Raw genomic sequence first — 9778 nt, 5'->3', positions numbered from 1 at the left:
AATTATCTTTTAAATACCACTTTAAGCAACATTTTTTGAAAAGAAGAATGCCAAAGACGGGAAAATCTGCATTTCTTTGTGGTTAGAATGTAATGGCCTCAACTTAATTATTCTGCAAAGCAGCAGATTACTCCTTTATTAAATCCTGAAGATATAGTAAAGACAGTAATATAGCAAATTCATTACAAGTCTGAACATTAGAACTTTATCCATTCAGATTGAGAAACAGGCAATGCATTTACAGGCATCTCTACTTTATATGCTCTGGTAATGGCGCACACTGAAATGAATAATTGCCTTAAGTGTGTAAGGCAGGTTTCATCATTTAAGGGAATTCTATGTTTGTGTCTTTTTAGGTCTAAAAAAGTCTTTAAAATGAGGGCTGAGGACTTTTTCGTTTGTTAATTTCTGAACTTTGAAACACTAAAATCTTCATATAAAATCAGTTTTTCTTAAAGTGAGACATTGCTCTAGAATACAACAGAATTTCCTTAAGTCGGGTTTACAAGGAGAAATGCATTAAGCGAGCACAAGTGTAGAGAGAGAAGTTTTTTTTTAAAGATTTTACTTATTTGACAGAGAGAGACACAGCGAGAGAGGGAACACAAGCAGGGGGAGTGGGAGAGGGAGAAGCAGGCTTCCCACGGAGCAGGAGCCCGATGCGGGGCTCGATCCCAGGACCCTGGGACCATGACCTGAGCCGAAGGCAGACTCTTAATGACTGAGCCACCCAGGCGCCCGAGAGAGAAGTTTTGAATGAATGGTTTTTGTTCATAATTATTAGTTTTACAGTGGGGGGAGGGCTCAGTATTTGGAGAAACAAAAGATTTACAGTGATGAACTGTGGCTTTTTTAGATCAGGGGTACCTTCCTTGCTGCTCCTCATTATGAGGCTAATTTGTGCAGTGGAATAAACAAAAAATGCGTTTTAAACCCAGCTCTGTCTCCAGTTAGCTGGGAGACCCGGCCTGGTTCCGTAAGTGAGGCCTTACCTTTCTCCTCCGTAAAATGGAGCTAGTAGTAACTGCATCCAGAGTGTGGTCAAGAAGTGTACTTCAGAAACCAATAATACATTATATATAATTAATTGAACTTAAATTTTTAAAAATGAAAAAAGGGAAGAGTACATAAAAGCACGTGTAATACAGACTCAAAGTCACATTCAAATATAAGCTATTTTTGTTTCTAAATAGGGACTTAGACCCCCAAGTAAGTGGACTAAGTGAAAAGTCTGCAAGAAATAGGAAAGCGTGTGTATTTCCCCCAACAGTCCAATAGTCCTGTATCAAGCATACACGATGTCATAGGTGCCGCACTTTGCTTTCCTTCACTGGGCATAGCTGTCACTGCTGTCTGTAGAGAAGCCAGATATGGGTCATTGTACTTAGAGCCAAAGATGGAGGAATACATATCTCAAACATTTTAAATTTATTCATCAGCCAATGCTGATGAATCGACATTGGTTGATGAATTGAGTGCCTGCTGCATACCAGCCACTGTGCCAACCAACAAAGACCATCTGCTCCCAAGATGTGTGTGGTCGTATGAGAGACAGACACTAAACGAACATCATGTATACATGTGCCAAACATGATCAAGCATGTAGCACCCACCTAAATTAAACGTGGGGTGGGTGTGAGTGCAGGCAGGAAAGGCCTTTCTGAGCAAGAGGCACTGAAGCAGAAACCTGAAGCATGACAAGAGTTGAGGGAAGACCAGGCAGAAGCAGCATCTGTGAGGATGGGGAGGCCAGACAGAGCCTGGATTGTTGAGGAACAAATCCGGTGCGGTTGGAGCTCAACAAGAGAAGGGAAATGGGATGCAAGATGAGACTGAAGGGACGCTGGGGCACGCCCTGTAGGGCCAAGTGGCCACAGTAAGGAGTTTTGAGTTGACAGTCTCAGGAGTTAAGAAGAGAAGTGACATTGAGTTACCTTTTTCATGGAGATAATGGTGGGCAAACATGGAAGTGAGAGGCCAACTGGTAGGCTACCCAAGTGGCTCAGGTGAGGCGGGCTTGGACTGAGATGGTGGTAGTGGCAGTGAAGAAAAACTAATGAATTCAGGATATATTTTTGGGGAAAAAAATCAATAGAACTCATTACCAGATTGCATGTGGGGAGGGAGGGACTAGCAAGGATGACCAGTTTCTGGCTAAATGGCTTGGTGGAGGGAAGGGTTATTCAATGAGGATGAGGTTATAGAAAGAAAAGCTTTGGAGGGGAAGATTCTGATTTCAGTTTAGAAATATTAAATTTACCCAAAGGCACACCGAAGGAGATGCTAGCCAGGAGTCTGAAATGCACCATTCCGAAGCTCAGTGGCATGGATGAACTAGATATCCACAGTGGGGGTTGAACCTATAGATGGGATTGAAGGCCACGGGCAGCATAGGCTCCCCTGGGGGGAGAGGACTGGCAATGAGAAAGGGGCCCATGACAGGTCCTGAAGCACCACCACCTTTCACGACCTGGAGGAGGCAGAGGATGTGAGAAAGGAGAAGGAATGACAGAAGTGGAAAGAGAACCAGGAGAGGTGAGCTCTCCACAAGCTAGAGAAGAGAAGGCTTTACAGAGAGGAAGATCAAGAGTCAAATGTTCCTTAGCAATCAGATTAAGAGATGTAGGAAAGTGGCTGCTGACTTCGGCCATAAGGGGGTTATTGGTGGCCCAAGAGCAGTTTTGCTGCAGTGTGGGGGGCGGCTGGTGGTAGAGGCGGAGTGGAGTGTGTTGAAAAGTGAGAAGAAAGAAGCCCTTCCTAAAAAACTGAAAAGAAACAAAAATAAATGAATCTACTAAACATAGATCAAGTTGGTCACAGAGTCATAAACGAAAGAAGAAATTTGGGGAGGGGCACCTGGGTGGCTCAGTCATTAAGCGTCTGCCTTTGGCTCAGTCATGATCCCAGGGTCCTGGGATCGAGCCCCGCATCGGGCTCCTTACTCAGTAGGGAGCTTGCTTCTCCCTCTGCTGCTCCCCCCACTTGTGCTCTCTCTCTCTCTCTCTCTCTCTCTGTCAAATAAATCAATAAAATCTTTTTAAAAAATTTAAAGAAGAGAGAAAAAGTAAAGAATTTTTCAGGTGGCTTGACGCGTAGCATTTGATTGTAATTATTTACTAGTATATCCTAAAGACAAAAAAAGAACAGCAAAGAAATCTTCAATCATGTTCAATAACGTTTAGTGATAACACTTTTATTTAAATACCTATATGTGTGTATTTAGGATAAAGCAAAGAAGTAATTGTTAATGTTGTGAGAAGATAAGATTTTCAGTGAAAGAGATGCCTCATACTTTAAAAGTATAAGCCTAATATCTTAATTTCAATAGGAAATATCAACATGAACCCATGATTTGTTTTCATTTTCTAAAGAACACATATTTCCTAGATGCGTCTGCTGCGCCTGGAAACCTAAAATAAGAAAAAAACCTCAGGAGCAATGGCATTCCACTGGTCAGATTATAGCCTTTAAATAGCATTTCCCCTTAGAAGGAGCCAGGGCTCCTGAATGGTTGATTCAATCTTGCCATTCTAGAAAGCAAGGAAGAAATCCAGGACTACTGGTCATGTCAGAAAGACACAGGAGCCAAAATTAAAGGACTCCCATTGGCCTCGATTATGTGTGGGGGAGGCAGAGGAGGACAAGGGGTATATAGGAAATCTGTATCTTTCGCTCAATTTTGGTGTGAACCTAAAAATTAGACTGTATTTTTATTTTTTTATTTTTTTTAAGATTTTATTTATTTATTTGAGAGAGAGAGAATGAGAGATAGAGAGCACGAGAGGGAAGAGGGTCAGAGGGAGAAGCAGACTCCTGGCTGAGCAGCCCCTGGACAAGATGTGCTTAGATCATACACTCTCCTAATAAAAAACACGTGTAGAAATATTAAGCTGATGGCACACACAGATCTGAAAAAGAAGCTAAGCGAACCTAGGCGTTTAGGAGGGAGAAAGGTGTACTGGAGATGTGATGGATTTACAGCACAGTGAAAGCTGACACGCTGGGTCAAATTTTCAACATGACTCTGACTTTTGTTATTCCAGTGGATATTCTATGTTTACAAGATTCTTTTGTTTATAGCTCTCTTTACTATGATGTTTCAGAGTTCTGGCTCATTAAAAGCCATTTGGTGCAAATAATTAGTGTATACTCTTTTCACCCAAACCAGCCTTCATTATGTTAAAACTTCTGTATCCTCACAGACAAAAGGAGAGAGTGGTCACCTCATTCTCCATAGGCCTTCAGGGGTTGTAAATATTGGACTCTCATTTCTCCAGTTGGCCCGTAATCAGAAAAGTGGCTTTGCTGCAAGCAGTAATTACCTTCCAGTGTGTTCCCAATCCTATTATTAACCACGCCGCAACCACGTGAACCCTGAAAGATGGAGCTGCAAATGCTGTCATGCTCTAAACACAGTTTTGACTCTTTGGAGAAGGAAAGGGAGCAAACACTTGTTTTGTTGTTGTTGTTGTTGTTGTTGTTGGTTTTACTTTCTCTCATTTTTGTTTCTCCTGATGAGGAAGTCTTCACCACATATCGTCAGTCATATGGTCTCGGAAAACCTGAGAGGTACGGCTAAAGGTTTAGCCACCAAATCTCTGTAATTAATTGCATTCTTCCATTTCTCCTTAAAGGAAATAGGTAAAAAAAATTTTTTTTTGACAGGAAGTAGGTTTTATTCGTGGGCATGAATAGGGAGGGGGCAGTGCTGAGGTTCTCATGAGTGCAGAGCCCTCCATTTGTCCAAGGGGCCGCAATTAGGGATGTATTTGACCCCACAGCCATCTGGGATAAGCCGCTTTTCAGTCACCCTGTCTTCAAATTCATCCGCATTAAATTTAGTAAAGCCTCACTTCTTGGAGATGTGGATCTTCTGGCGGCCAGGGAACTTGAACTTGGCCCTGCGTAGGGCCTCAATCTCATGCTCCTTGTTCTGCAGCTTGGTATGGATGGACATGATGACTTGGCCAATGTGGACCCTGGCTACTGTGCCCTGGCACCCCGCATACCTGTCTGCAGCCTAGATTGGCGATAGCATGACGTCAGACCTCAGTGTCCACTGGAAAGGGCTGTCTTCAAGGTCTCTTAGGGCAACCCATACAATCAACAGGCTGCATACACTACCAAGGAGGCTACTATTTGCAGCCATGGCACACTGGGCCCCCATGGACAAAGAGAGGAAATAGTTAAAAATTTAACCTCTTTGTCCATAACCACGTTCATAGATAATTTTACATGGGTACGCACAGTCACATATGTGCTTTGGGGAGAGGGATGGCCAGTCTTTCCTTTCTGTGTTTTTGTTTTGCTAAGCTCCAGCCGCTTCCTCTCTTCCTCCTTTTCCCCAACTGAGCACCCAAGGCCATCTATGCTCAGAAGCTGGGATGTATCCTCCCATGTTTTCTCCTTACTCAGGTATTCTTCGACCCACACCTAGGCATGTATCTACTTAGAAAGGCATGCATTTTTTATTTTTTAATTTAATTTTTTTAATTTTTATTTTTTTAAAGATTTTATTTATTTGACAGAGAGGGCACAAGCAGAGGGAGAGAGAGGGAGAAGCAGGCTCCCTGCTGAGCAAGGAACCCAATGTGGGACTCAATCCCAGGGTCCTGGGATCGTGACCGGGGCCGAAGGTAGCCACTTAACCGACTGAGCCACGCAGGCATCCCAAGGCATGCATTTTTTAAAGCACTGTCTTATAAAAAGGTGGCCATAGTCCTTTGCATCTTAGGCTCACCATTGCACAACACCTTTGTGTGCACAGGGACCCCTCCTAGTTAGTCCTCTGGTTTAGCTCCACTTCATTCTCTTAGTAAATGGAGGGAGAATTCCCCAGTGTGGAGGTGCTACTGATGAGCCTTCACTTTGTGTTCAGGTTTTTGCCCTATGAAGCCACACAATGAACCTACTTGTTTATCCTTGTGGTCTCGAAGAACCCACAGCCTTACATAGGGTCATCCGTATTTGATAGGGTCTCAGGAGCACAGCTGCCAATGAATTCATTTATTCTTTGAAGAGATGTTGCCAGATTGCTTCCCAAAACTGGGAGGGAGAGGAAGGGAGAGTTAAGGAGAGGACAGTGCATGTGGATAAAATGCTCAGTCCGCAGATTTAAATTGTGTGGATTGAATGAGGGGCCGGGTGCCATGTAATGACCAATCCAGTCATTATTATTATCAGTTCTTCTGAAGACTCTAGGCTCCCCAGGTGACCATCTGGGCGTGTGCGGAGGGGGGCCATTCATGAGGTATGTAGCAAAAGTGACCCTCCAACATTGTGCACCCAGAGGTTTAGAATGGAATGTCAGAGCCGTGAAGGGCACAGGCTTTGGGGGTCAAACGGACCTCACCTCCAGTCCCCACGTGATCCCTTTCCACTGTGGCATCTTGGGCAAGCTGCCCAGCTTCTTCACTTCATTTCCTCATCTTGCTGAATGGTGAGGATGGTGCCAGTCTCAGAGGGTGGCTGTGAGGAGAAGCGTCTGGAAGTCCCTGAGCAGAGTGTCTGACCCTCGGGATAGGTGGCATTGTTTCTCAAAGGCCTTCATTACGGCTCTTCCCCACACCCCGTCTCAGTGTGCACCCCGCGGAGGAGAGCCTGCTGAAGCAGGGACTGCTTCATCTCTGCATCTTTACATATCCGCTTTGGAGTCATCTCTGCATCTTTACGTATCCAGGGAGTAATGTGAAGTGAATCCCAGATGTGATCTCATGTTAACTGGCAATACTTGCGTGTACTTCTGAGAGCAGTTCTCAAAGTGTGATCCGGAGGCCCCTGAAAGTTTTCCTCTCGGGAGGTCTGCCAGCTGAAAACTATCATTATAATAATACTAATATGCTCTTTGTCTTTTTCATTCTCACCCTCTCATGGATGTACAGTAGAGTTGCAGGCACAGACAGAGCTGAGAATCCAGCTGTCTCAACTAAACCGATATGACAGAGTTGCACATTTTTACAAATCTTTTCACAAAAATGTAAGACAATGCCACTCTGGTTTTTTTTGGGGGGTCTTGGACTATATACTTATTTTTCATAAAAATAAGTTTGAAACATTTATTTAAATATGTGTATTTATGTTGTTGCTGTTTTAAGAGAATCAAACGGATATTTTATTTTATTTTTTATTTTTTTAAAGATTATATTTATTTATTTTGAGAAAGAGAGCACATGAGAGAAAGAGAGCATGAGGGGTGCCTGGGTGGCTCAGTTGTTAAGCGTCTGCCTTCAGCTCACGTCATGATCCCAGGGTCCTGAGATTGAGCCCCGCATCGGGCTCCCTGCTCCATGGGGAGTCTGCTTCTCCCTCTCCCATTCCCCCTACTTGTGTTCCCTCTCTCATTGTGTCTCTCTCTGTGTCAAATAAATAAATAAAATTTTTTATTTTTTAAATATTTTATTTATTTATTTGAGAGAGAGAGAGAGAAGGAGAGACAGTGAGAGAGTATAAGCAGGGAGGAGAGGGAGAAGCAGGCTCCCTGAAGAGCAAGGAACCCGATGTGGGGCTCGATCCCAGCACCCTGGGATCATGACCCGAGCTGAAGGCAGACGCTTAACAACTGAGCCACCCAGGAGCCCCATAAATAAAATATTTTTAAAAAGAAAGGAAGAAAGAAGGAAGGAAAGAAGGAAGGAAGGAAGGAAGGAAGGAAGGAAGGAAGGAAGGAGAAAGAAAGAAAGAAAGAAAGAAAGAAAGAAAGAAAGAAAGAAAGAAAGAAAGAAAGAAAGAGAAAGAAAGAAAGAAAGAAAGAAAGAAAGAAAGAAAGAAAGAAAGAAAGAAAGAAAGAGAAAGAAAGAAAGAAAGAAAGAAAAAAAGAAAGGAAGAAAGAAAGAAACAGAGCATGAGCAGAGGGGAGGAGCAGAAGGAGAGGGAGAAGCTGTCTCCCCGCTGAGGGCGTGATGTGGGGCTCCATCCCAGGACCCAGGGGTCATGACCTGGGCCAAAGGCAGATGCTTAACCAACAGAGCCACTCAGGCGCCCCTAATTTCTACTATAGGAAAAAAAAATGTGAATTTCACATAAAGAAAAGCTCTTGGGGGTCCTCAATAATGTTTTAGTGTTTTAACTGAGATTTAATTCACATACCAAAGGATTCACCTTTTTAAAGTATAATATTCAGTATGTTTTAGTATTTTTACAAGGTTGGTCAACCGTCACTACTAGCTAATTCCAGAACATTCGTATCATCCTAAAAAAGAAACTCCATATCCGTTATTGGTCAATATCAATTCTTCCCCCTCCTCATCCTCTATCTGACTCTGACTTGTTTCTTCTGAACATTTGATATACGTGGAATCTTCTGTGTCTGGCTTAGTTCACTTAGCATACTGTCTTTAGGACTCATCCACATTGTAGCAGGTGCCAGAACCTCATTACTTTTTGTACCTAATATTCCACTGTACGTATATACCACATTGTGTGTATTCGTTCATCAGTTGATGGACGTTGGGGTTGTTTCCACTTTTGGCTATTATGGATAATGCTACTAAGAACATTTGTGTCCAGGTTTTTGTATGAATACATGTTTTTAGTTCTTTGGGCTCTATACCAAAGACCAGAATTGCTGAGTCTAACTCTGTGTTACGCTATGCTTAACTTTTTGAGAAACTTTCATACTGTTTTCCACAGTAGCGGCACCATTTTACATTTCAACCACCAATGTATAGGCATTCCAGTTCTCCACAGCTTTACCAAAATTCGTTATTTTCAGTGTTCTTGATGCTAGACATCCTTGGGAGTATGACTCAGTAATTTTTAGAAGTGTAAAGAGTTTTGAGACTAGAAGTTTTGAGAGTTGCTTTTCTGACATAGAGCTTCTAAAATTAAACATAATAATGTCAATATAAAAATTAACAATAATTCCACACAATTGTGCAACCCCAGGGTAATCAAGTTGGCCTGGACAGACCCAATTTACACCTTTGTAGACTTTAACTTTCAACATGCCCTGTTTAGATGACAGATTATACGAACACCCTAATAATGAGTCTATGTTCAAATTTCTCCCAATTGCCTTCAGTATGTCTTTTTCCAACGTATTGAGAACAAGACCCAACACTGCATTTGGTTGAGATGTCTTTATAAACTTTTAACCTCTATCAGTTCTCCCTCTACTCCATTTCTTTCATGCTCGTCATCAATTGAAGAAACCGGGTGATTTGTGGAACTTCCCACATCCTGATTCGACTGATTAAACCATCGTAGTCTCTTTTCATCTGTTTCTTTGTCCTCCGTGTTTCTTGCCATTTGGTAGTTAGATCTGGAAGTTTGATTAGATGAAGGTTCAATGTTTGTGCAAGAATATTTCGTAGATGCTGTGTACTTCCTATTGCAACAGGAGGCATGTGGTATCTGTCTGTCTCACTCAGTGATGTTAAGATAAATCAGTGGGTTCAGGGTTTTTAGTTTGATCCGGCCAATATAGGTTTCCCACCAACATACTTGAATTTTTATTTTTAAGTAATCTCTCTGCCCAAGATGGGGCTTGAACTTACCACCCTGAGATCAAGAGTCCCATGCTCTACCCACTCCCTGAGCCAGCCAGGTGCCCCCCACCTCATACTTTTATTTTTTATTTTTTAAAAAAGATTTAATTTATTTCTCAGAGAGAGAGAGAGGGAGGGAGAGAGAGAGAGAGAGCAAGCGCACAAGCAGGGGGAGCGGCAGGCAGAGGGAGAAGCAGGCTCACCATCGAGCTACTCAACTCCCTGAGCCAGCCAGGTGCCCCCCACCTCATACTTTTAATAGCTGTTGTTGCTTGCCCTAGTGTTTCTTTATG

General features: G+C 42.8%; 1 non-coding gene across 1 annotated transcript; it reads right to left on the bottom strand.

Annotated features, from left to right (window-relative positions):
• Positions 1-5067: 5067 nt before the first annotated feature.
• LOC112834878 (small nucleolar RNA SNORA70) lies at positions 5068-5201 on the bottom strand. The gene has a single exon (XR_003211055.2). It is a non-coding gene; the product is annotated as a small nucleolar RNA SNORA70 (small nucleolar RNA).
• Between the last annotated feature and the right edge of the window lie 4577 nt (positions 5202-9778).

This window comes from Callorhinus ursinus, unplaced genomic scaffold (genome assembly GCF_003265705.2).
Source record: "Callorhinus ursinus isolate GAN/ISIS: 27379988/994484 unplaced genomic scaffold, GSC_fseal_2.0 scaffold17, whole genome shotgun sequence".
In the NCBI taxonomy this organism is placed as follows: domain Eukaryota; kingdom Metazoa; phylum Chordata; class Mammalia; order Carnivora; family Otariidae; genus Callorhinus; species Callorhinus ursinus.
Note: the sequence above shows the minus strand (reverse complement) of the source record. Positions and strands in the feature narration are given on the sequence as shown.